Below are 27,254 nucleotides of genomic sequence, written 5' to 3'. Positions count from 1 at the left end.
TTGCCTCAGTGTTGCAGATTACACTCAAATCCCATTTATCCTCAGTAGCTTTATTGATTACTGTTTTGGGAGACTGCCTTCAAGATGTATTACCTTAATTCATGTTTTGTCTTGCCTCCCTCAGCCTGTCTCTCCTGAAAGCTCTGAAAAGCCTCCCTGTTCACTGGGGCCCTCCAGCCTTGGCTGGTTGCTGTGCTGTCCCTGTACCCCAGCAGCTCTCTGCCTGGCCTGAGTCACAGTGAGCCCTGGAGGGTCAAATCTGGAGTCAGGGGCTTCGTTGTGGCACAGCTTCTGTACTTGGGCACTTCTTGCTTCCTTGCAGGTTGTTTGTACCTGCACAAGGTCACAGCAAAAGAGTTGCAGATGTCTGCAAATGAACCAGAAGAATATGATGTTTCTCTGCTGTTGTATGGGAACTCATTACAAAGCTCCTGATGTTTTTCTATTTGATAATTTAAGAGCTCAGGTTTCTTGCACTATGCTGAAAAGCCCCTCTGGCATTTGTGAGGTGAACCTAATGGTCCCAAACTAAAGCCAGGTTACTGAGACCTCAGCGATGTGTATTCTTCCGAGAAGAGAATCAGAGATCTTTCTAAACTGGGTGCAGCTTTCCTGGCTACATGTAAAATGTTTGTATATGTCTACAACAAAATTGAAGAGGTGTACTTGGGAATGAAAGCACCACGTGCCCTGATGCCTGTGCTACCTCTGTCTTTATGGCAGCACATCGTCCTTGTCAACTGCATCACACACCTGCCAGAAAGGGCTCGTCTGCCCTTTCTGGTTCCACACACAGGTGTTTGTGTCCTGGTGTCAGCCTGGCTTGTCTTTGGGTCACTCTGGAGCAAAACAGTTTGATATGCTTTGGAACTTCTTGCTGAGGTTTTTAGCACTTTCCAGCTCCTTGCACACTTTTTCCAACTCCCTCCATTTCCCTCAGCGTTACTCGTCCCCTTCCGCTTCCTTGTATTAGTGTTCCATGTGCTCTCTTACTTCACAAGAAAAGGCTCAGTGTCCATGCATTCCCCTCCCAATACTGTCTTTGGGCAGTAGAGAGTGACAGACCTAGCTGAAGCTGATGGGCCAGAAAGCCCAGTGGCATGACCCTGTTGTCTCTGTTGCAAAAACTTCTGTACAGCTCTGTATTCCTCCAGAAGATCAGGGGCCCTTCACTGCTTGCCTCAGGAGAACCAACTGGCAAACACCTGAGCTGGAAAAGGACTGCCCCTGAAAGAAGGCTGGTTACAGTGTTAGAGAAGAGGGAAATTTGGAGTCATTAAATAGGAAAGGATCAACTCATCATATGCCTTCAACTTTTTAAACAAACACAGCAGGGAAATAGAGTAACTGTGGCTTCCCTTCCCCCACACAAATAACTGGAGTCCTTATTTCAGCAAGTGCCACACAGCGCAGAGCTACACGACTCATTTTCATTTTACAAGGCTTCTTGGCTTTTACTGTGACAAAATTCAGTGCCTGTAAAACTCTTGAATTTTTATTATCACTTTCAGAAAACAGCATTCCTCTTTATTTTCCTGTCAGTGGTCTCACACTTTTCTTCTAAAAAGCTGTATTTTCTAGGACATGTAGGATTTAGGGGATGGTCGAAACAGATTGCCCACTCTTTACAAACCATGAACTTTACCAGTGCAGATAAAATGAATACATTTTATTATATTTTTTGCATCCTGAACACTGCTAGGCAAAGAGAGCTTGTTCTAATGCTGTTCTGCATGCTTCTAGAAACCAGCCCAGTTCTCAACAGGCTGCCTTGCTTGCAGCTTTCTCAAGGGGAAGTGGAGCTCTCTTTCTCTGCTTGTGTTTGGTTCACATCTGACCAACAGTTCTCTGTCCTTCAGCTCTGATGTGGCTTTACCTTTCCCTGAACTGCAGGAGACCTTGTTTTAGCATTTATCTAGAGCCACTTTCCTCCCCCTTCATGCTCTAGGGAATTGTGTTTTATTCATGTCACCTCAAATCTTTAGGGAAGAGCAGCCCTGTCTGCCCATACAGCCCATGGCTCCCTTCTGAACTGACTGGAAGGGGGAAACTGTCCCTGGTCACAGCACAGGGGCTGTTAGTGAAATGTCCGTCTGTGGGAGACCACACTTGATTATAGGAACTTACCTGGTGCAAAATTTCAGGACAACAGACTGGAGTCAGACAAGTCATTCTCTGGTTTTAAGTTTGTACCATGACAGCCATCAGCACTGGGGTTCCAAGGAGCTGAAGCTTTACAATTTTTTTATCATTTTAAGGGAATACTGTTCAATTTGTAGCAGGTTTGAGTGGAACCAGATGTTGGAGTCAGCCACTGAGAATCTAGCTCTGGAGTCCTTACCCAAAGAAGGCTCTCACTGACTGTGTGGCTGGCATTTTCTAATGGCCTACCTGTCCCTCCTACTTTCTAGATATAAAAACAGTTCCAAATAAATCTGTGTAATATTTTATAGTTTGATACTGTGGCAAGCTAAAAGTTATGTAGAGAAAATGTATTATCCCAAAGGAGAAAGACACTTTCATCTTCTAGTATACACTTTATTGTGAAAAACTCAAGCAAATTTAAAAAAAAAGGTTATTTCTTGCCTAGGTTGTTCTCTGCTCAATTTACATTATGGCCTATGAACTATTTTATTCTGTCACAACTGTGGAGGCAGGGAGCTGCAACATAGCCTTGGAAGAAACAGCAAGAGGTAGAGGACCAGAAACTTCTTAATTTACCTAATTTGTTAACCAGTATATCACATGGATTAAGAACCTAAATTCTCCACTTTGATGACCTCTTCACATGTGTCTGATCACTCTGTGACAGCAGAAATAAACAGAAAATGGTTTTAGGTGCTTTTAAAGAAAGAGTTGCAGACGACATGACTAAAATGTAGATTTCAATGATTAGTTCACAGAAACAGGAAGATTGTTAGCTTTGGGGATTTCAGCATGGTGTTACTGCAGAAGATTTATTCTGTTGAATAACAGAAATACATGCAGATGAAGAAAACACAGATCTTGCTCTCAGGAGCAACCAGTGATCTAAAGCCAAGCTAGCCAGGTATGGGACAGAGGTGCTACTCTAACAGAAGTGTTGACTCCCACTTTGCTTTAACTTTATTAAAGGGGACTTTTCCCTTCCTAATACTTTTCTGTGACAGGTGGTTAAAAAGTTAAAAACCTCAATGGAACCCAGAGAGCTGAGGGTCATTTTGAGTGCTGTTGTCTGCTTGAGTGCATCAAAATAACTGGCTCTTGCTTCTGCAGGGCATTTTAGAGTAAAACTCTCTAGAAGCTGAAGAGCTAAGACTATCTATATACACATGTATATATACAAGGGAGCAGAGAAGCCCCTAGCAGGGAAATAAGCCTTTTACTGCAGCAGAGCTTACTGCACTATGGTGTGAGACACAAGAGCCCATGGAGAAGTGCCCAGCCTCAGCACTGCCAGTGCTATTGCTCTCCACAGCAGGGTCCCCCACCTCCGGTATTGTCCCTGGGTCTCCTTCCACGTGGCAGATTCAGTGAAGAGAGAGAGTGGCTGTGGTGAAGTGTGTATGCATTAGGGTGGGTGGTTTTTTTTTAAGGTGGAAAATTTTCCTTTTTCTCCTCTGAAATAAAATTTGCACTATTAACTTCATGAACAGCTTCCCCACCACCAGAAACATCTACTAGCTTTTTCCCACCTTTCTCTCTCTCTCTCCCCTGTCTCTCTTATTCACTATTTTCCCTTCAGAGTCTGTATCCCCTGTTAACAAAGAAATAAAAATTCGTCACCACAGCAGTCTCACTGCTGCTCTGCTGCTCCATGCTTAATATTCAGGCTGGAAAGCTGGTGATCTTAACTCAGAAACTGGAGAAGAATGACTTACACTGCAGATTTGGTAAAGCTCCTCTCTGTCTGTGCTCTTCTGTTCCCACTCTAAGTGTGAAAATTGTCCCAGATTTCACAGTGGTGACTTCTGCTCCTAATATCAACTCCTAAAAGGCTTGGCTTCAGCTCAGTTGCTGTCAAGTCATCAAACACCTATGGGAGATTTGGCTGAGATTTGGTCCAGTTGTGAAAGGGAAAGAGGGAAGTGTGATTATAGAAGTAAATAAGACCCTGAGTGTGAGAACTGGGGTAATTTTTATTTTTATTTGCTTCCTATCAAATCATACTTATCTTGCCTGTATAGGTTGTCTCTGGCACAGTCTTGTTTCACTGATATTTTTGTTACCCAAATGACATTAAAACTGGAAACATGGGGCAGAACATTTTCATCAAATTCTCACCATCATACCTTGGTTCAACCACATAAATGCCATTATACTTTCATGGTGTTTTCTCTGCAGCAGGGACGTGTCTCAGGCCATACCAGTGGGTGGGAAGATGGTATTGCAGCTGTGTCCACCATGTGATCTGGATGGGACATTGAACATAAGTTCCTGTCATCATTCTTTTGGTTATGCATGTAATGATTTTTTGTTAGATGCTCCAAGGAGGAGAAGCATTGAAGATGTATCACTTGCTATATGTGCAAGGAGTCCCTTAGATTGAGTAGAAGAGCCCATGCCACAATGTTGTGCTGGCATGGTGGGGTGGCCATTGCTGTGTTTGTTCTGCAAACATCAGAACCAGCAAAAGGAACACATCATGCACAGCACAGGACACAGATATCCCACTCTGGTGTCACTTGGTCTGGAGCAAATGAAGCCAGAGCAGTGGGGGTCGTTTCTTTTAAAATAATGCAGAAATCTAGGGGGAGAGTGTTCAGTGAAGACCCACATTAGTCTCTCCCACTGGTGCCCTGCAGCTTTTAATTAATCAGGTCCAATTATTCAGCCTATATCCATTTGAATAGTGGATAACACTGGAAGGAATTCACTTTCAATGGGATTTATGGCCCTTCCCTTAATCATTTCAGATAAGAGATTGTAAGAGTTATGAAGCCTGCAGAGATCAGTATGATCCAAGCAGTTAATGCTGTGATGTATTTACTCAGGGAACAAATTGGAAATCAGGATGAGAGGAAACAGTCTTTTAATTTACAGGAAAACAATAATTTATAATTATTTTGCCTTTGAGTCAGAGAACAAACACAGCTGTTGTTTGAGGCTCTTAATCTGATTACTGAAATGCTGGCCTTTCAGTGCAGAGTGAGCCAAGGGGACAAGCAGTGCCCTCAGGCAACAGAGAGCAATTCTCTTCTGCTAAGGAGATTCAGGTGAGGAAAGGACTGGACTTGCTTTCAGAACGTGATTAGACCCGTGTGTTTCTGCTTGTTTCAAACGTGTTACTTTCTACCTTCTATTTAAGGTATTCCCCACTTGGCTCACACTCCCAAGGTGAACTGGGAACCAATCAGCTGTGGATTTGTGCTGCTGGAGGACTATTTCTGACATGCTGGGAAAGATCCCAAAGTCTTTTCTCACCTTGCTTCCACCTTCTGCCTCCTCTGTCAGCTGCCAAAACATCACACTTGCTAGTGACAGCAAAGGAATTGAGGTAGTGTCCCATCTCAGCACAGCTGATAGCAGTGTCTGGAAGCTTCAGGCAGGTTCAAGATGCTGTCAGATGAAGAGCTGAAGCCTCACACTGTTCAGAGGGAGCTCTTGAGGGAGGGAGTGAACATTGCTGTCCCACTTTGCCCCAGATCTTGTCTTCTATCCCATCCTCCTTGCAAGGATGAGGGAAGGAACACCCACACAGGAACGGGGGCACTGGGCATCACTTTCTGCCTCTTAGAAGCACAAGAGTTACAAAATAATCCTTTAAAAACTAACTACCTTTTTGAAATGGGGTGGTAATATATTGCCTTTTATTCTGCTAATGGAAACATTAGTGACTGATCAGTTCAAATTAATTTCAGTGTATAATCTGTTAATGTAGTTATATCCCCTGGCAGCCATCAGTTTGGAGAAGATGGAAATACACTGGCTTTCATTCATCTGTCTAGGGAAGTTCACTGGGATTCAGATATTTTTACTACCCCTCATCCTCTGTAGCAGACAAAGTGGAACAAATGTCCTTGAGTGCCGGTGATACTTGCAAGGAACAGAGGTGATGAGCAGAAAACAGCATGATGAAAAGAGACTATAGGGGACAAATAACAGCATATGTCCTATTTTGCTGCAGGGGCCTTCTGTTTATAGCAAACTCTAGGGTTTGTATGTAGCATTGTTCTGCCTATGCAACTGGGGTTTTTTTCCCCTCTGTGCTTAGTCTTCACCAGCAGAGATCTCTCAGGTTTCAGAGTCTCTCTGTAATTAGGAAGAACAGCTTAAATCCTGACTTCAAAAGAGAAGCCACCAATCTGCTGTGTAAACAGAGAGCTTGAGTGAACTCCCAGGAGGGTTTTTAAAATATGTTCTGCTAAGCCCCTGGGGGCAGGAGCCAGATCGTGAAGGGGATGAAGCCCTTCATTGCTACCAAGCAATCACACATGTTGGGGACATTAGGGAGCATGGGGAAGGAGCCGCCCAGCGCAGCTGCACAGCATGCAGGTGCTTAGTTTAAGAGCATGGCTGTACCTTTGGTAATGCCTCCCGAGGCTGCACGACTTTTGTCTGCATCAGGAGGGAGCCCAAATGATTTTCTGCCGAGGTAGTTAAATTGCATAGCACATGGTACCGGCCTCTGTTAGCTGCAGGGAGGGAGGAGGATGTTTGGGAAATAGTGTAGTACCTGATCCAGCATCAAGTCTACAGGGACATTTTTTTTTATTATTTTTTTTTTCTTTTTTTTCTTTTTTTTTGGTGTAAATTCAGCTGGCAAGTGACATCCCAGGTGTTTCTGGTATATAGTTCTTCTCACTGAACTGGCACCGGGTGTGCTTTCCTGTAGAGCCATAGTCCAAGTGGGAGTCTGGATCCTGAAACAACTTCGTGGCACAGACTGCAGGGCTTTCCCCCAGCTGCTGTGAAGAGCAATAACACTGTGCACTGTCTTTGTATGGATATTGAGAACAGACTAAAGAGGTAGACTGAGGTGTGAAAGTCTCAAGTCTCGCAGATCTTTTGCAGAAGATAAAGGAAATCAGTGGAGGAAATCTATTGTCCCACACTACCTGTCTTATCTGTGCTAATTGTTGTTAAGGTGATTTAAATGATAAACAGGAATATAGACAGGAATCTCTGGAATTCCTTGGTAAACCCATTCGGCTGACTTGCTCTGGAAGTTACCAGCAGGTACAGCTAAGGTGCTGCTTAGTTTACAAGAGCTCACAAGGACTTCGGCAGCCCAAGAATGAACGTGATAGATTCCTGCTAGCCCTAACACTCAGCAAAGACCAAGAAAGCTCCTGACAGCTTGAGGACTGTTTGGGAGATGTATGACTCTGTAAAGGCACCTTTTCCCCCACTTGTGCTGCCTTATTTTGGATTAATTTGTTCACAGAGTCAGGCGTAGCATTTAAAACCCACGTGTATCAATTTCTTTACTTGCTTTTAAGCATAGTCACTCTGAAAATACAAAGAGTAGATTTGGAGAAATAAATTTTGCCTTCCTTAAGTCTTTTATTGCAAAGCCAGGTGACATTCTTCCCAAGAACCACACAAGGCACGACCACGGATACGTTCAACCTTCATTTTCAGGAGGAGGAGTCTGTTAGAACCCTGTCGGGTCTCTCAGCCCTGCCGTGCCAGCACCACAAGGTTGCTGATTCTTCCGACTCCTCTGCCTGTCCCAGAACCAATATGCTTTATTAAATCTGCAGCAGCTGTTGTGCAATACAAACACAAAATTTTGGAGCTTGTGTGAACAGGATGCTGTTTCTTTGATATAGAAGGGATAACATACCTTTGGCTACTGTATGGGCTGGGAAGGATTCTCTTTGTCTCTCAGGGCAAGCATGGTCAGGTGATTAGATACATGTCCCCTCTGTCATCCCCCATTATTCTTTCACACTGCAGCCAGCTCTCCATCTGATTATTGTACTGTGTGGCTAGGAGGCTCTACCAAACTCTTGACTGAATCTGTGAATGCCAGTCCTCCAAAGAGCAAGTAAAAGATCCTTATAACATCACATCCTTTCACAGAATCACAGAATATTCTGGAAGAGACCCACAAGGATCATCAAGTCCAGCTCTTAAATGAATGGCCCATGTGGGGATTCAATGCTGACCATGATGTTATTAGCACTATGCTCTAATTGACTGAGCTAATCTCAGGGTTTTATGGCAACAAAGAGCCAGTCAACAACACAATGAGACAAGTCTCCCACTTCCCTGAAGTTTCCCACTACTGGTAAGGAGATGTAGGCTGAGATCATCTTGTTATCTCGGTCTAAATCCTGGCAACTCTTATGCAGTATTTTGGGCATCTGGCAGAAAGTCACGTGCACTGCAGAGCTAGTTCTGGAAGGGCTTTGTAGGACTAGCCCTGTTTTGTAGGATGAAAACTGAAACCTGGAAAGCTTGTGAGGAAGGTAAGTATGGGCTGTGGGGCAGCTCTTACAGACTTTGCTATGACACTTGTGGAATCAGTCTCCACACTGGTGTGGCCACCACTGAAACCAGAACTGGAGAAGTGGAAAGTCAGGTACAGCTTTATTTGAACTACACATTTCCAGTCATACTGGAAAGCAGTTCTCATATCTGGACTGCCGAGTGGCAGTACACCATGTACAGACAGTGTATAAACAGATGGAAATGAAATGCAATATTCTAGGGGAAAAAGTTTTGAGAGGTGCTTGGTACTCAGTCATCTTGTGGGCTCTGTGGGTGGAAATGCACAAGTGATATCAGAGTAGGAAGTTACAGCTGTTCCCTTGAGAAAAAAGCCCCAGAAACTGCAAAGATTAGCAATTGGAGCACAAAGTGGAGTGAGATTTGACCTGGAATGAAGAAGGCTGGTTAGCCTCAAAAAGACTTATGCCAAACAAAAGGCCAAATCTTTAACTGATGCAATTCACCATTTAGGTCAGCTGGCCCAGTGGAAGAGGGGCTTGAAAAGCTGTTTTGCTAAAAGAGATGTGACTGTGATAGCAGACAGCAAATTGAATCAAGTGAGTCTACAGTGTGTTATGGTAGGGAAAAAAGTAGCTAACAACATTCTTATCTATGTGTGGAAAGGCATCAAACCACAGCTGAGGGAGGCACTGATTCCTCTCAATGCCTGATGACATCACAAACAAAATATACTGCTTTCAGTCCTGGGCTGTATCACAGTAGAAAGGTATAGATAAATCCACAAGAGTACAGGGAGAGACACCGAGATGTAGTACTGTAGGACTGGAGAGGCTGATTGGTGAGGAAAATGACAAAAAAAGGCAACCTAGATAACAAGAAACCTGAAAAAATGAGATTATTTATGTCCATGTGCTTGCCAGGTGTGAGTTCCACAAGGTAGGTGGTTATAACAGGCTATAGCAAGAAATAGTGGCATAAACTTATAAAACATAATTGACCGTTAATATGAGGTCACTTCTCCTCAGGTTACCCCACAGACAAGTCTCAGGGAAAAAGGTGAGGAAGTGCTTTTGCATGGCATACACAGCTGGAGAAAACATCCTTGGCCCTGATCTTTTCCATTTTAATGGGACTGAGTGCTGCTGCAGTAAGGGTTTGGGTTTTCCTGCTGTTGTTTACCTCTCTGTTATGATAGATATTGATAGCCTTGCTCAGAGCAGCTCCCTTCTCCTTGCTCCATGTGGATCCTTAATGTGCAGGTTTGGGCTGTGCTGTGAAGGGTCTTGCTTCAGCTGATCTTTCTCCCTCTGTTGAGAAACTGTGGTGCTGGGAAAGGGTAGCATTGGAGGGGAATGTGGGTAGGTGACTGCCATTAGCAGTCTGTAGGGAGAAAGTTGCCAGCAGTAGGGAAATAATGGTGTGTTGTGCATGTGATCCTTTGCCCTTTTGGCTGATGAAGGAGCCTCAATCAGTCCTACCCCTCTGGGTAGGGGATGGGAGTGCACACTGGGCCCTCTGTTAATAGCTGGGAAGAAATTCAAGCAGTCAGCACCACCTCCAACACAGGCAGCCCCTCAGTCAGTGGAATAAGGCGTGAGTTTCTCGACCGTAATGAGCTTGTTTTTCCATGAGATTGCTATAATAAGCTGTAATGAACAAAGAGCTGCAGGATACAGAGTGAGTGGGTGATAGGATGGCAGATGAAATTCCATGTTGATGTATATAGAAGTAATATAGGGGAAAACAATGATAAGTGGATGAGTACGTATTAGCTATTACCACCCAGAAGGGAGATTTGGAGCCATCCTGGGGAGGAAAACTGTGCAGCATCAGTCAAACTGGAGGTGGGAGGAGGGAACAGACGGGAAAGGAACTGGCAGCAAAACAGAAAACATCATTATACTGCTGTATAAATCCATGGCACATATGTGTCTTGAATGCTGCCTGCAGTTGCTCCCTGAGAGAGGATGTAGTGAAATGAGAAAAAGTGTGGCAGTGCTGGCAGGAGTCCTGCAGGGTGACAGGGGGCTTTGGCTGGGAGTGAGAGGCTGGGATAGAGCTGGGAGAAGCCACAGGGTGAAATTTTGAAGAGCTGTTGGTTAAGAAGGACAAACATTGAGGCAACAGGTATGAAATTACTCCCTTATTGAAGGGACAGTAACCAAGCTCTTCAGGTGGAAAAAGTGACAGCTGAGAGGGCTATACTGGAGATCGGTCAAGTCGTGATGTGTGCAGAGATGTGAATAAGGAATGATCATTCACTGTTTATTACAGCATGAGAGCTAGGGGACAAGGAACAAAGTTATTATGAAAAAGTTTAAAGGAAAGAGAAAAGAAAAGCTTTTTTATCAATGCATGGCCAAACCTGTAACTGGTTACCACAGGACACAAGTCAATGACATGTTTATAAATGTGTTCAAAGGGCTTGGAAAAATTGTGAAAGTAGTTTGTATAGGGATGCTAAACTGGGATGCAGATGCAACCTCCAACTCAAGGAGTTTCTTTGCTCTATATTGCAAGAAATTGGGGGAATTTCCATCCTGTTCCTCTCCCAGGTTTTGTCCTAAGATACTACATTGGCTTCTGCCAGACTGGATGCAGAAAGAAGATGGACTTAAAATCCAAGGCAGATGTGGCAGAGGCTGTGTTAGGGGTCTAGATGTGGCTAGATCAGTGCAGACTCCACGTCCTCCATGAAGCAAAGCCACACTTAGCAATTAATGTCCTAGTTCTTGTGACTGACACTCCTTCAATACAGTCCTAGTCCAGGGAAGAGTTAGCTGCTCAGGAGCATGTGAAATTAATTCTTAACAAAGAATTGTCCAAGCATTTCCTTTAGGGAAGCAGCCACAAGAAGATAGACCTTTGTTCTGCATCACTGACTGCTTTAGGTCATCCCTAGAGATGGTTTTAAAGCAAAACATCTTGAACCCTCTTGAACTTTTAAGGAAACTCATTCCTGGATCTTCCATCTGCTCAAAAGCTCTGCAAGGGGTTGAGATTCAAACACCTCTGAACTGAGGGGAAGTTTGGAGCCAGATCCACAGCTGTAGCTCGAGGCCATCGTGAGCTTTTCATGTCAGCTTTCTTTGAGAGCACCGGCTCTGTTCCACACGGTGCAGATGGGCCACAGGCCATGTGGAAGATAGAGTGAGAGGAATTCCTCTCACGCACCACTCACACAGAAAATTTACCTTCAGGTAAACTACTTTAAGAAGGCTTCATTATACTGGACAGCTGTTTACGCTGCTGAAAAGTGTGAGGAGTCCTTCTTTTCTGCTTTTCCAAGACTTTCATCTCCCCTCTCTTTCAGGAAGAGTAGATGTAATGAGATTTAAAGCTCTGCCATGTAATTGTCATGAAGTTTATATCCCATGATTCCTGTTTGTGAGCAGAAATAAATTAAGCACCTGGATAAGCCCTCTTTCTCTCCCCTCTCCTGAGCACCCAATGTGATGAGAAAACTGCTGAGAAACAACCACAATTAATGATGGGGTCACATTTAGTTCAGCACCATGGGCTGGTTAATTGGCAGATTCCATTACAGTTCCCCTTATCTGTGTGCCAACACAGCTTCTAACAAGCTGCTTTCTGGGTAATTAATCCTGTCCAGGGTTTAGATCCTGAAGCTGAGTCTGCTTTAAGGGGCTGTGCCATTACTAACCCTCTGCTAGCAGGGCTTCTTCACTCAGAGCTCCTCCCTGCAGAGCCTGACTGTAGGTCCAAGTGGCAGAAGGGACATGTGGAGGCATTGCATTCCCTGGAAAAAAGCCAGCCCTTGGTTTTGTGAAAATAATCCAGACCCTATATTCAGTTTCCTGCTTTTGCTTGATATTGTTTGACAGACCTGTAGTGATGCAGTGCCTTGAGAAGTTAACTGGACCTCCTGCAAATGCAGGTAATTTTATTAAACAAATCCATAACAGGATATAACCTCTGCTAAAAAGTTGAAATAATAAGTTTATAAAGTAACCAAACAGTATCCTGATTGACAGAATGAAAATAATAGCAAGAGGAAAATGGAGACTGAAAAATGAAGATAGAGCTGGACATTGAATTGGTGGGAAGGGCCAGGCTTGAGGGTCCATGCATAGGGAAGAGCAGACAGACACTAGCAGAGTCAGCAAAAAAGTAGCTACCAGGGAGGTCTGTCACCTCTGTCACTGTTGCACCTTCTGCCACAGACACCCAAATGGGCTTTTGGGTGTGAGGCATACCCTTGTTTGTTCTGGTGAATGGACTAGACAGAAGTGCTGATCTTACATGCTCTCTCTGATCCAGGAAAGGCCTTTCAGTTCTCAGGTAAGCTGTGAGAGGGGATTCACCTCAGCCTTTCCCAGTCTGTGTTGTGCCAAGACATGTGCCAGACAGCCAAAAGGAATGATTAAGCCAAGAAAATTAAAATATGGTGGGGATTGAAAATATTAATTTGTGTAGCCTCTATTCTCTGATTTCTCATGAAAATACTTCTAAAAATGACTGCATGAACAGTAGGTCACTTTGGAACAACATTCTTGGAAGCAGAGACATTGAGATGCACATGGAGAAGGCATGATGCCAGGATTAGCAGGAATGCAGACAATTGGATGCTTTGAGCTGTGAGTAAAAGAGAGAGGTGCTTATATTTTTACCAACTATTCTCAGTCAGCTTTCACTTAGGAGGAGATTGATTGCCTCCATCTTTTTTAATGGGAAGCTTTCCTGTATCATGTGCCCTCAGCCTTTGCTTTAACTTGTGTGAGTCTAATGTCAAAGTAGTCCAGTAGTTGTTAACAGTCAGCCAAGTGGTTTTTTTTACTTCTGGAAGTTGGAAAAGAAAGGAGATGGTCTCAGAGAGAGGACTTAATGTGATGAATCTTGAGGTATTCCTCAGAGTTCATTTGCAGTTTGCTCAGCGAGGAGCACCATGAGCTCAGGGATCTCTGCCTGAGTTCTCCCAGCTAAACTGGGTTTTGCTTCAGCCAACAGCCTGGTGGGCTTTGAGTGTGCAAGTACCCAGTCTGAAGCCAGCTTTGAAGCAGAAACAAAAAACATCTACCTCCTAGCCAAACAGGACAGGAAAGGCTCTGTTAGCTGGCCTACCTGGACCACCTGAGACAACTTCATAATTGTGAATGTGTGTTGCAATGTACAGCCATGCACATTATAAAAATAAAAATCCTCATTATTAATATTTTCATAAATCAAATTTGGATATTGCACCTATCAATTCAGGCAGGTGAAAACAAACACTCAAGGGGCATGTGATAAAGAGAGATCCTGGCTGAAGGGATTGCTTTAAAGAGCGGTGTCCCTGGAGGAGCTGGGGAAGGCTTTGTAGCACTGTGCTGAGGAGGGCAGATCAGCATGATAAAGACAGAATTGCTGAAAGGACACAAAGAGAGCCAGGGAGCAGGAAGGGGAAGGCACTGAACAGGGCATGGGGTCAGCAGTTGAAGTCTTGAAGAAGGACAGATGGAGAGAGTGAAGATGAGACTTGTAAAGAAGCAAAGAAGGCAACTGTGTGGTTCGGGTGAACTAGAAAGTGGGGCAAGAGATTAAATGGCTGTGGTGAAAGAAAGATGTGGATATGCATGCTCAGTTTGTTTTTCCCACAATCAGTAGCTGAGAAATCAATACTCATTAACAGCATAAGCAGCCCTCGATTAAGAGAACAGAATTAGGAAGGAAAGAGGATGCCTTCAGACACCTGCAACCAAGAGAAGTGGTGCCTGTTGCTCTGTGTCCTTTTTTCCTGTGGGGCTGCTGTGGGTCAGGCAGTTGATCAGAGTTAGATGGTGTTTTCTCTATGATCACTGGTGTCAGAAAGGAAGGTTGTTAGGAGTTTGACTGTTCATGCCCTGACTGTGTAGGTTCTCATTTTGTTTCAGGTTCCTGACTAACAAGCGGGAATACTGGAACGTGACAGATGTTTGACAAGTCTGCGTCTGGCTTAGGGAACTGCTCCCCCATTTTCCTGTCCTGATGCAGTTTAGGTAACCAGATCTCAGCACACCTGCTTCTCTTGGGAACAGGGAGCTTTGGACACACACAGCTCTGCCATGCTGCCCACCTTCTGAGTGTGGAACTTCCAACCCTGCAGCAAGGAGGAGCTGTTCCAGAAGAACTTCGCCAGGTTGCCAGTACCTTCACTTTTCCTGACAAACAGTGCCTGCACATTTATTTTCACCAGCATTAGTGCATTTATGGAATTTTTTGCATTTCTGACTGTACTACTATGCCACTTCACAGCCTCAGTTATGGCTGCATTGTGTATATTTCCATTTCTGACACTTTGGAGCTCAGAATTTGTCAGGGCTGAGCACTTTTGAAGAAAATTATCTGAGGAAGGCAAAAAGCACTCCAATATGTCAAAGAACAGACTGGGACTATTGATGTATTTGGTGCTATGACTTCAAACTGCTACTGGTTGGGAGCCACATCCATCTGTCTTTAGTTTTTTCTTCCACCAGGAGTATGTACTAGGTACCATCTGATTTACCTACAAAGTATGAAACAGCCACTGTTGTAGGGAAAATCTAATGCTATTCAGGTCCTCCTAACTTCAATGGATAAGGCACCTGAAGTTTTGATATTACTGAGGATATAAGAAGTGGTGAAGCTCAAAGTACAGCATTTAGAAACTTGGGAAGTTGTTCAGCTGGAGTGGGAATAGGGTTGATGCAAGAAAATCGTGAGAGCATCAAGACAGAAGTTAGAAATTTGATGATGATGATGACTCTTATTACCAATCTGCCTTTATAAAGGTACCAATGAGAAATCATGTTGGTTTTCCTGCACAACTGTATTGCTCAAAAGTATCTTGAATATCAAATGCAGTTTGTTGAAATCCATAGTCCTGATGTTCTGCTAGAAGAGAATATATTATATCCTATATGTTTTTTTCTTTTTCTTCAGGAGCCCAGTGATAGCCAAAGCAATTTTCCTATGAGGAAAGAATTTCAAAGGGCCAGGTTCACATATTTCTGATACTATCTATGGAAATCAGCATTTCTGACAGACCAGCGTGCAAATCTATTTTTTGTGTCTGTGAATGCATTGCTGCCTCTATTTGGTCATTAGGGGATTTCTTGTTTATTTTCTAGTGAGCTTTGCTAACATGCAGTTTCTGTTGATCTGCTTATGCTGCAGAAGGTCTGATTTCTGTGGTGTATATTGCCTGTACATTATAAATACTGTGCATACCTTTATCCAGTATCCTACCACTGTACAGCCTCATGAGAGTCAGAGCAGTGCCTGAATATCTCAGATGGGATCATTTGCACGTTGTGGAGTGCAGTGCCATCAGGAAGAGGTGTTGGACCTATTCTGCTTGCCTTTTTTCCTTAGGCTTGCTCTGTGCATCCTTTCTGAGACAGACTAAGCGTACTGTTTATGGATGTGATTTTTTGCTACCAAAACAGTAATGCTATCTCTAGCCCTACTTAGATGTGCTGACACCAGTAAGTCTGGTATTGGTAAAAAGATATTTTCCTCTGATAAGGAGGGTTTTGTCAAATAAGGATGCTTCTTCACACATGGAAGAGAAAGGGATGGAAGAGAGGAGAGATGTGTTGCTTTAGCTACATTGATCTAGTTAAAGTAGCGCCATTTTTGTGTGTAGACAAGAGCTTAGGAAATGTGCAGGTCTTAGTCTGGGGGCAGGACTTTAAAGCACCCATTGAAGTCTAGTGTCAGTTTTCAAGGCTGAAGAATATTATTTTATTTAGGCTTCCAGACCAGCCTTGCTCCAGGAATGCACTTAGGTTGTTTTTAAAGCAAACATGAAATCAATAGCCTGGTGTTCTGCTCTGCTATTTCTTGCCAGAGCCTAAGGACCACACATGGGTTTTCCCTCCTCTTCGTCATACTGCCAGGCATGCTCTTGGATAACGGCAGGCAGTTCTTGGGATGAATGCGGAGAGGTTCCAAATGGCCAAACACGCACTGGACATCTGGGCAGGTTTTGATGCAAAGTATTTTCCATCAGGCTTCCCTCCAGATATCGCCATGAAAGGACCAACTCACACCACCCTGTCACAGATTTTATCCAGCCTCTGACTTTAGTGGGAGTTTTATCTGAGTAAAGCTCAAATAGGAGCCTGTTGGCTTACCTCACCATTTACAGTGTTCCTGGTGGAACCTAGGGCTGTGGGTTTCATTTTGACCCTGGCAAACACCAGCCCTGAGAGCAATACAGCACTGTGCCCTCCTGCACACCACTCCGTTGGTGTGCCTCCCCTCACATTTCCTGGACTCTTGTTTGGTGCAAGAAAATAACTTTCCTCTGTACTGTGCAGGGGACAGGGGCTTCACCTGGAGAAACAGATTCTGAATGCCTACCCATGTAGGATTGACCTGCAGTTGAGTACCCATTCCCAACTCCAAGCAGCCACCATCTTCATGAGCTAAATAACAGCTGACCTCTCTTGAGACTTGAATGCTCCTTTGGTTTTTAGCAGCTCCCTCGGGCCAGGCTAGCTCCTCTCCTGCAGTGTTTGAAGCTGAACCGTATGGTACCAAGACAGGTCCCCAGACAGAAATGAAAACACACATTAGCAAAGAGGAGAGAAACAGGCTAAAATTGGAAGTGACCATTTTGTGTTTGATGTTATTCAGAGGAGCCTGTTCTTCATTTAGGACATTAATAGTTGTAACAGAAGCTGTAATATTTCAACAACAGTGGTGATTAGGAGCAAAGAGGCAGCTAATCTCCATCTAAAAAGAGCTAACTAGCCCGTCCTTAAGCCCCCACCGCACTGTCACATTTAAATACCATGAATATTCACTGCTTGGCACCCAGCTGGCATCTGAGCTGTTTTGACACAAAAACCTTCAAACTCAAAGAGTTTTTAATCAGTCTGCAAGAGAGAGAAGAAGAAAGTGAGAGAAAGAAATAGGAACAGAGAAAATGAATCAATGAGTTCAACAGAGAGGGGGGTATCCGAATCCAGTTAACCCCTTCCTTTCCCTGCTGTCTTTGCGGCTCTGCAGCCTTCTCCCAGGCTGCAGGGGAATGGAGAAGGTGCACCCCATCCCCTCTGGGCAGCCCCGTTCCTCCTGAGTGCTCGATCCGACCCTGGAGCCCCGTATTCCTGGGTATCCCATCCTAGCTGAGTGCCCATTCTTCCTTGCTGCCCCATTTCCTCTGTCTACCCCATCCCACCCCAACATCCCTTGCTTCGGGCACCTCCTCCCACTCACCTTCCGTGTTAAAATCCCCTTCTGCTGCTGTGTTTGTTTCCTGGCACAGGGCTTATTTAGTCTCACTTTTGCTTGTGTTTGTGACTGTATATTCTTGTTGCATAAAAATATTCTTGTTGCAGACAGCACCGTTTCACTCACAGTATGTGATGTGCTTTAGAGCAGCCAGTCTGTCTGCAAAGCGTTTTCATTTCAAAAAGAGGTTTCTCAGTGTTAACAGCTGCCATTCCCAGCATCCTTATTGGAGTTTCAAAGTTGCCTACAGCCCATACAAAACTCTTTGCATCAGCTTTTGCAGCAGGATTAACTACGCAGCTGCAAACACTGAAAATCATGCCTAGTCCTGCAAGAAATAACCCCACAATGCTTTGAAGGGTAAAGTTTTACCAGCACTGTGGATCTGGGCTCTCACAGATCACCCAGCCCTCCCCAGTTAATGTGACCCCAGTTATGGGTCAACCCCATACACACAAGTGCATTTCTGTCAAACTAGTCTAAGCACACAACACAGAATTTATATAACTTTATGCTGTTATGTCAGCTTTGGGCTACTTGTGGTAGACAGTTTATAGCTGATTTGGCAGGACAGTAGTGTGGTGTAGGAACTGGTCTACTCCAACACCTTACCATGAAAAAACTGACCTGTCTAAATTTTCTAAATGTGTTTAACTTAGTGGAGTGCTAGATCCATGTTTCATGTCATATGGCTGTGGCATTTTTGATCAATACTGGGAACCACAGAGTCAGATTTATTTTATAATCAAACCGCAGCCTAAGTCTCGAAACTCCGTGGCCCAGACTGCAGACCTCAACCGCATGTGGGGAATCTGTACTTGCACCTCAGCTGGCAACATGTTCAGAGCACAGCGGGGACTTTTCCAACCTACTGTGTCTTCAAGGATTCTGTTGTGGGCTTAAACTACACATAGGTTGTTGTCTCATTTGCCTTCAGGGTCTTTAAAACTGAGATGCACCTCAAAAGCCAATGTTCAAGTTTCTTTAAGGAAAACCTCTGGTAAAGTTAAGTACAGAAGCCTGGGACTAATTTAGGCAGATTGTTATGGTCACTCCAAAGGATACTGGTACCCAGGAAGGGTGTAACTGAGGTGGTGTTGTGCAGACCTTCCAAGGCAGGCCTGTGCTGAGGGAAGGAGTTGCAGCTGGAAACAAGAATATAGTGGCTGGAAGTCCACGGCCAATAAGGAAAATAAGCCACTAGCACTGGAGGAGCAAAGTGGGTAGCTGCATCCCACTGGCAGTGGAACAGATCTCTTGGGAGAACAAAAGAGAGCGGGGCTAGTGAGGAGCCTGAAGGCCCTGCTATGTGGTATGATGAAAAGGGTGCCACGGTGGAGGGACTGGGAGCAACGTGGTGGAAATGCTGTGTGTCAGATCTGTCTGGGCTGGAGGTGGAGCGTTATGGATGTCAGCAAAGGACAGAAAGGAGAAATTAATGTAACCAAGACGGGAGATGAGAATTTGGGAGCAGGTTTTTCCTGTGTGGGTTCTCTAAATCTAAAGCTAGTGTAAGATTTATTACAAGTTACTGAAGCTGTGGTGACTTTTACTGAACACAGTGTGGGCCTTCTTTGGGAGGAAGAAGTAGAAAGATTTGGGTTCCACATTTCCTTAGTGCTCCCAAGGTCCTCTGATGCTCTCCAGATACTGAGATCTCACCCAGGACTTTAAATTTACAAGCATGCACACAATAGCCAAATGTGCTTTTTAATCTCTTCCCAGGCAGCAGACAAAGTGAGTTTTGCATAGATTGGACTTACTCTATTCAAGTTGATAATTATTTTGAATGGAATACTCCCCATGAAGCATGTCTGGAACAGCATCAAACTCTATGGGCTGTGGGAGGCACATCCATCAGCTGCACTCTGGGGTGTATTCTGGAAAAGCTCACAGCTGGATAGGAGGATCCATTTTCCTATATACTTAAATGAGAAAATAGCATGAGCTTTTCTTCAGTCTCTTCTTGCCAACATCTGGCCTCGACTTAAAATGAATTTGCACAGTTGCTATGAACTGTATCTGTGCATGCTTCCTTTGCCTGTGGAAAAATGTGGGAATCGAATCATCCAGTACAAAAAGAAGGTGTTCCAGCTAATATGTCCCTCAAAGACCCTGAGAACATGGATTTGGAATGTTTTCGAGGAGATGGATCAAAACTATTTTATTTGATATTCACTTCCAGTTTTCTGTTGCCTGACTTCATCATATTTGCATACAGCCAACAGGTTCTGTATTAGGAAAGGAAAGTCCAGGCTGAGCCACAGGCAGCAGAGGTGTTGAACTGGCAGCTCTCACCCACCTGAGTCCACTTTCTCCCCAGCCTGTCCCAGGAGGAGCATGGTGCTGCTGTGGTGGGAGGCTCAGATAAGACATAAAACAGAAGCTGTGGCCATCTGTGGCCATTAAAATTCCATGACACCTTTTGGTACTGAGGCACTTGGTGCTAAAAGTAGCCCGCTTGCAATACAAGGCAGACAAGTCTCATGCAGTCTCATGAGAAGGTGCCTCATGAGGTTTGACCGGTGTTTTTCTGCCTGCAGCAGAGAATGGGGCAAACCCTTAAACTCACTGCCCAAAAGTCGCTAATCCCAGAGCTGGGAGCAGAGTTGCTACATCCCCGTGACCAGAAACCAAGCTGAAAAGGAAAGAGTTATATATGGATTGTAAAGCATGCTAATAAGAGAGCTCTATTGTTCTTGTGACTGGATTTACACACAGTGCTGCTGGATGGTAGCACATAAATGGACAAGCCTATTTGCAGGAGGTAGAACCACACAATAGTTTGGGTTGGAAGGGACCTTTAAAGGCCATATAATCCAAATCCCCCCCAAAATTTTTTAAGTTTTTGGGATCCTGGGGATCCTTGCAGCAAGCCACACAGTGTGATGTAGCCTGACACTCAAAGGTTATCGTGTGAGATGAGAAGGCTCTCAAGCTCTTGTTGAACGTTGAATCACATCTCTTCAACTGTTAGAAAACTAAACTTGGGGTGAAAGAAAAGACCCTACATAAAATGAAGTCTAATCCACCACACAGAAGGGTAGAAAGTGGGGGTGATGGTGGGGAGCTTTACTGGCTGACAGTTTACAGATCCCGTTCTCAGCACTTGCTCTCATCCCTGAGTCTCCCTGCTGTGCAGTGACCCAGCACAGGAACCAATCCAACTGAAAAATAAACATTTTTTTTTCCTAGAGTTGTTTTTTATCTGGATGAGTTCTCTGGTGTCATTCACCATGTGCTACACAGGCAGCATGCTGGCATAGCTGGTGGTGCAGGGTATGGGCAAGGAAGCAATGGGGAGTGGAAGGGGAGCAGGATTGCTTAAAATTATGTAAGTAGCCCCGATTCCAAAAACACAACCACAGCCTGCCCGAAGTGCTCTCCTGTGTGCCAGGGGTGACCTACAATTTGCACAGATGGAGCAAGGGAAATAAATACCTCTCTCAAAAAACCCTTCAGGTATTCTGAAGTAATAGTGCAAATGATCCCAAAATGCTGCTACTGGGTTTTTGCAGTTGATGCATAAGGATACTGGAGCCTGAGGAAGCTTACTGTGAAGCATCCTGATAACTGAAAAACAACAGCAGCACTTTATGTCTTGGTTCCTTTCTGTCTGTAACAGCTCTTGCAGAGAGAGCTTTCTTCTGTTCTTCTCTGTGAAGAAAAAACATCTGGTATTTCCCTTTGCTCCTTCCCTGGCACATCCGGTGTGCCTGGGAGCCTGCTCAACATTCCTGGTATCGCCCTCTATTAGGAAGGTGTTGTGTCTACACCCCAGGGGAAAAGCTGCTTGGTCTGGCATAGTAGCTGGAATCCCCACAGCACCACCCCAGCTCAGCCGCTACCCAGGGAGGAAGCACAGGGCTTTGAGCCCTTTCTGGCTGCTGTTTTTCATCTCTCTGCTGCCTCTTCCCAGGCAGCATGTGATCCTCTGCGGTATGCTCTGGCTTCTACAGGGAACGGGTTAACGCTATAAAACAGCCTTTTTATGGAACCTCTTGGCAACGCAGAAAACTTTCCCATTGCCAGGGTGTTCTTTTTATTCAACAATTTGTTCCCAGAAAGCAGCCCATTTAAACAGGTTTTCTCTATTAAGGGGTTTCAGCTGCATTTGGGTTTTTTTGAGCTTATTCAGTGTGCTGTAAACTACAAAATAGTGTCCTACAATAGATTTGTCTGGGGGAACTGAAGTGTGTACTCCTGTGATTCTGCCTACTGTGGGAGCTCCTTGAAAGCCAGATGTCACATCCAAAGAGTAATCTGTGTTTACAAACACATGGCCACACATACTCAACATTTTCAGCAGTCACCAAACTGAAATTCAAATCGTGCAATTTTGTGTCTCTACCCACCTGCGCTGGACACAGCCAAAGCAGGAAAAAAAACCTTTCCAGAACTGGGATGGGATCATCTCTTTTATTTAGATGAGGAAAACACACATTGCTGTCTGCAGAGGGCTGAGTTAAACTTCCCAGCTGGGGCCTCTCATCTGTAAATTCTTGCAGACAGAAAAACACCAACTGCCAGCAAGATAATCCAATTTCCCTTCTTTCCCACTCAGAGGAAGACTGCCTACTCCCCCATGCCATGTGGGTTTCAGCCTGGCAGAACTTCTCCCAACCACTATACCCCAGGCAAGATCCATATCAAAGCTTCAGCCCTGCAGGGATCATTAGAAGGCATTTATTTCTGCATATTCCAGTGGGGATGCAGGGGTAGGGGTGGAGGAGGCAGATAACTTTATTCACAATGCAAATAGGCTGCCCTTACTTTCAACCTTTGATTCAAACCTGAAGATATTAAAAAAACATGAGCTCTTCTAAAATAATAAATACACTAATTCTGCTGGCTGTTATATTGCTGCTGCCTCCAGAGAAGTGCTCTGGCACCATTTGATGAGAAAAGCCAGGGAAATCTGTTAACTCTGCTCTTGCCCTCACTCCCCAAGTTGTTGTTAAAAGTTCAGTCCAGTGGGCTGAACTCATATTAGAGCACTTGGCTCATTTAAGAAAGATTGTTAGTAGGTAGTTTTGCACAACAGGACTAAGATGCTTCAAGGACTGAAGGGAAAGTCAACCCAATTCTCCCTGCAAATTTGAAGTGCTAGTCTGTGATTTACTAATAGGGAGCAGTGAGTTATTAAGCTCATCACAACGCAGCATCCTGCTCCTCTAGTCCAGAGGGAGCCAGCTATTTAATAAATCAGAACCCAGTGCTAAGCTACAGGGATAAAAGGATCTACATTAATATGAAAATATTAATATCTGGAAGAGCAGATTATAATCTAAATGGGTTAGAATGAGATAGCACCATTGTTTAGAAGAAACAGCTTCTCCTAATCTCATTAGAGCTGTAATCATACTAGCAATGGAAGACATCTTCAGACTTTGAAAGTGCTTTGGAGGTCTGGTAAAAGTGGTGATCGTGCTGGGTGGGTTAAAAAAACTGCCCAAGGCTGCCTTTCAGTGTCAGCTGGATGATCTGTCTGAAGGAAGCAGGATGTTCAGCTGAAGGGGATGATATGGCTTTTCTTTCTCAAAGATGTGCAGCTTTGCAGAAGTTCTGCACCCCTTGCAAAAGTAAGCATTGTCCAGAGAAACTTGTGACTGGGGCTGTTTCTCTGCTTCACTTCCCTCCAAAACTTTATCTGGAGCTACAAAGCAGGTGGGTGGAAATCTGTAAGATGAGGCTATGTTCTCTCTCCTTCACTTGTGCACACTGAAGGGAACTTGGGATAGCTGTGCCTGCTATGAAAGGGTAGAAAAGGATGGGGTCAAATTCAGTTTCCCCCCAGGCCACAGTCCCAGGGCAGCCTCTTCAGGGTCATCTTCTCTGCAGTTGTCTCAGGAACTGCGGGATGTGAAGGGTCCCACCCTCACTGCTCACAGACTGCTTCCCTCCAGGCCAGCCAATTTTTCCTCACGTGTATTAGGTTGAGCAAGCCTGCCCTGGCAGAGGCTGATGCAGCCTGGGCACATACACATCTTCATACCTGAAGACATGGTGATGGCTAGCAACCTGTCTGCCTGCATTGGTCATCTCCAAATGATAAAGGTTCCTCCTCTGCCAGTGGGGTGGCTGCTTTCCTGGGTTTCTCTCTGCCACCTGCAAAGACATTGTCACACTGCCTCCTCGCTCAGCCCCCAAGACAGCCTCATTCTGCTTCCAGGAGCCTCAAACATGGTCCCAAGCTTGGGGCTCACAGCTATCTCCAATTGTCTTTCATCTCTTTTTGCACAGGATCTGCAGTGGATGGTCAGCATCCCTGCAGACTTTGCATCCTTGCAGATGGGCTTCTTTCAACATCATTAAATCTTCCAGGTCTGTGTCCAACTGAATGGCTCTGAGAGGGTTTTGTATAAAACAAACATCTAATCAAGTGAGAAATCTTTAGCATTTACCCATTGAAGCATGATGTGGTTTATCTTAGGGCTTTTCATGAACTGCAGCATGCAGGTCCTGCAGCTCAGCCCTCAGCTCACCAGCATCGGCATGGTGATCAGTGCAACAGCTTCGTGTTTAGCTAATAAGAATTGTTCCCAGACTTCATTGACCTTGGCAGTACTGTAACATGGTGATAAACCCAAGAGCTCTGTTCAGAGACATAATTTTTTTCAGCCTTTATATTTTAAATCCAGTCAAAATGTGAAATAGTCTAGATTTAATTAGCAGAGAAAATTCTGCAAAGAGAATGGAACAACAATTACTGATGAGAAGGGTGAAGTCAAAGTGAGACTGCATTGCTAAGAGCTGTTATTTTCCTCTGGCACCTGTGGCATTTCCAGCTTTAGTCACTGAAGTAAATTTTCCAGCACATCCTTCAAGGAAGTGCCCAGGCAGGCCCGCAGTCTGGCTCATGCTTGCTTCATCACAGACCCCTATCACAAGACATTGCCAACTGACAAACTGCCCAGCTGCCCGGCCAAGGCTGGCAAGTAGAGCTTAATCCACCAAGATACGAAGGACCTTCCATAACACATGGTTTTGATTTTCACAAATATTGAGACTATTCTTTGCATTAATGATAAAGTGGATTAAACATGCCCCGTTTTCCTAGATAATGCCCCTCTGGAGTTTCACTGGGACCAAAGTGGATCTGGCATTTAAACTAAAGAAATCCCTGTTTAGCATGTGGGAGTCTCTGGAGAGGCCTCAGATCTGCATTGCAGCTGTGAAATACAGCATCTCCTCTGTTGCTTATCAGAGATCTATGTTTCTCCTGGGAAAATTATGCCCGAAGGATTCAGCCCTTGCCAAATTTTCTACTGGAATTTGTTTGTTTATTTTAAATTTCTTTTTAAACATCTGAAACCAACAAACTTAAAAAATGCTCTAAATCTATCAACTTGAGTTAATCTCTTAAAATAAAATAATAAAAAAATTAATTCCTCCAGGCTCCCAACTTCTATTTCTAAGACTTAGTCTAAAATAGACTTAAATGACTGAAATTCTAAACCCAGGAAATATGAAGTTTAATTGGAAAGAATCACAGTTTTTCTTTTCTCCTGTGCCACTACACCTGCTCTTGGCATCTGATCTCCTGAATTTCAGTATATCTGATTCTCCTGAATTTTAAAGTGGTCCATCTCAAACAGGAATGCATGCGTATAATGCTCTTCTTTTGACCCCTGTGCCTGCTTTGCAGCCACAAGGAAATACAGGTACCCAAGGAACAAGTCACTCAGGGGCAGCTCTGCCCCATCTCCTCCCCACTCGGTCCTCCGGGAGAGCTTTCCCCTTTTCTGTGCGCTCTTCCTTCTTTGTGTCTATACTCACTTGTCATTCAAAAAATATCAGGGCAGGAATGGAGCCAGATATTTTAGGTCCAGTACAACATCTAATGTTTTCCATGGTTCTTACCATGGTGAAAGGCAGAATTTCTCCATGACGCTATGTGGGCCCTGGAGATGACATTTGCGTATGAATGCAGCTACATCTCCCACAGCTTCGGGGGTGTTCCAAGCAAGTGGGTGGGCTGGGATCTATAAATAGTGCATACTAATCCATACTTCAGTTTATAGGGAGGGATGGCAGAAAACACACAGCTACAATCTATTCAGTGAATATATTAATATTAAATCCTCGGGAGGTATCTCTGCTTACTTCACAAACATCTGTTTGTTGGAAATACCATTCTGATAAACCATTTTCTCAGCCTCAGCATTGTAGCAGTATAGATGTTACAGGTGAGGATGATGATAGGGTCCTTTTTGGTCTTTGTGCAGGGTTGTTCTCCCCAGCACAAAGGTGCAGGACCCCAGTTCTTTTCTCACAGCTGCACCATACACAGACATCTGCAACACATGAAGCAGTTGGCCATCAGCAATCAGCAAGCCTCCAAAGTGAAACTTTAAGGAAAGGAAACTCCCCAAGGAGCCACAGCCCTCTGGGTAAGACACATTTTGAACTCCAGTGATGTTAGATGAAGATCTTCCAGTTATCTCAGCATTAAATATGTTTGTCCTGGAAATAGCTTCAACTGCATATTTTGAATGAAGTCTGCTCTGGAGAGAGCTAATGGTCAACTACCTGTAGGTATTTTTCTCATGTCATCATCTGGAATCCTGCTGACTGGTAAGAGTAAGACATACATACATACATACTTACATACATACATACATACATACATACATAGCTGTCTGATGTAATGTATGGCCAAGAATGGAGAATATCAAGTTTCTGCCTGTTTCTGGTGGCTATCCAGGGCATATGGTATTCACTGAGGAGGACAGAGTGGGAGAACAACCCTCTAATAAAAAATAAATCCCGATGTTTGTATCTGTATCCAAGCTGTTGCAGTGTATACAATGACTTGTATTTTAAGAGCTTTGCTACATTGTCTCACTATCCTGGAAAAGACTTTGGAATATTAAATAGAGAACAGTCAATCCCGTATCAGCAAAAAATCCTCTAGGAGATAAATACGGTAAAAGAGTCATACTTGTTTTAGCCAATATTGAAATAATCTCAATTCCATAGATTATTGCATTTGAAGAACTATTCTGGAACTATTCAGAGAACATACTTATGATGGGGTAAATGAGTAGAATATGATTTATCTTTAAAAGGTCACTCTGTGTACCAGTACATATTGCTAAAAAATATATTTCATCGTATGACCAGCTGGCTGAACGTCTTAGTATGATACAGCAGCATGGTGGTACTGTACAGTTTAAAGGCAATGTTAAATTCAGATCCTGGCTCCAGCTGAAAGGCTCAGGATGCCATGACTTGCTGCTTGGGGCACTTGCTGAAGAGGAAAGCAAAGTTCAGAGTTGGATCCAGACCCGGAGCCCCAAAGTCCCTATTTTCCTGCTGCCAGGAGCACTCGTTTTGCCCTACTTGTTTGACTAGGAATGAATGGGACTGGCTTGGTTTTCTTCCAGACTGGTTTTACTTTGCCTCATTATAAACTTCACCATGTACTGTCCTTTCCCCTGCCTTATCTCCTCGTCTCCTTCAAGGGCAATGCTGGAATGTTAGAGGGGTGCTTTTGCTGGGAGCTGTTCTGAGCAGAGAGGAGAGGCAAAAGTGACCCTTTATCCTGCTTGGTGTTTCAAACAGCTTCCGCCTGTGGGGAGGGGATATATTGAGAATGTGTGAGAGAAAACACTGAAAAGGGAAAAAAAGCACAAAAAGGGAGGAGAAAAAAAAGTACAGCAAGGAAGCTAGAG

At 44.2% G+C, this 27,254-nt stretch overlaps 1 protein-coding gene across 1 annotated transcript in view; it reads right to left on the bottom strand.

The window, feature by feature from the left end:
- Positions 1 to 21,982: 21,982 nt before the first annotated feature.
- The window catches only part of CDK15 (cyclin dependent kinase 15), a 47,011-nt gene continuing 41,739 nt past the window's right edge, over positions 21,983 to 27,254 (bottom strand). The window contains exon 12 of the transcript XR_015289108.1: positions 21,983 to 23,685. The gene's annotated coding sequence lies outside the window, so the exon portion shown is untranslated. The remainder of the gene's footprint in view (positions 23,686 to 27,254) is intronic.

Source organism: Cyanistes caeruleus, chromosome 7 (genome assembly GCF_971803275.1).
Source record: "Cyanistes caeruleus chromosome 7, bCyaCae1.hap1.1, whole genome shotgun sequence".
Lineage (NCBI taxonomy): Eukaryota > Metazoa > Chordata > Aves > Passeriformes > Paridae > Cyanistes > Cyanistes caeruleus.
This window is presented reverse-complemented; position numbering and strand designations above follow the sequence as displayed.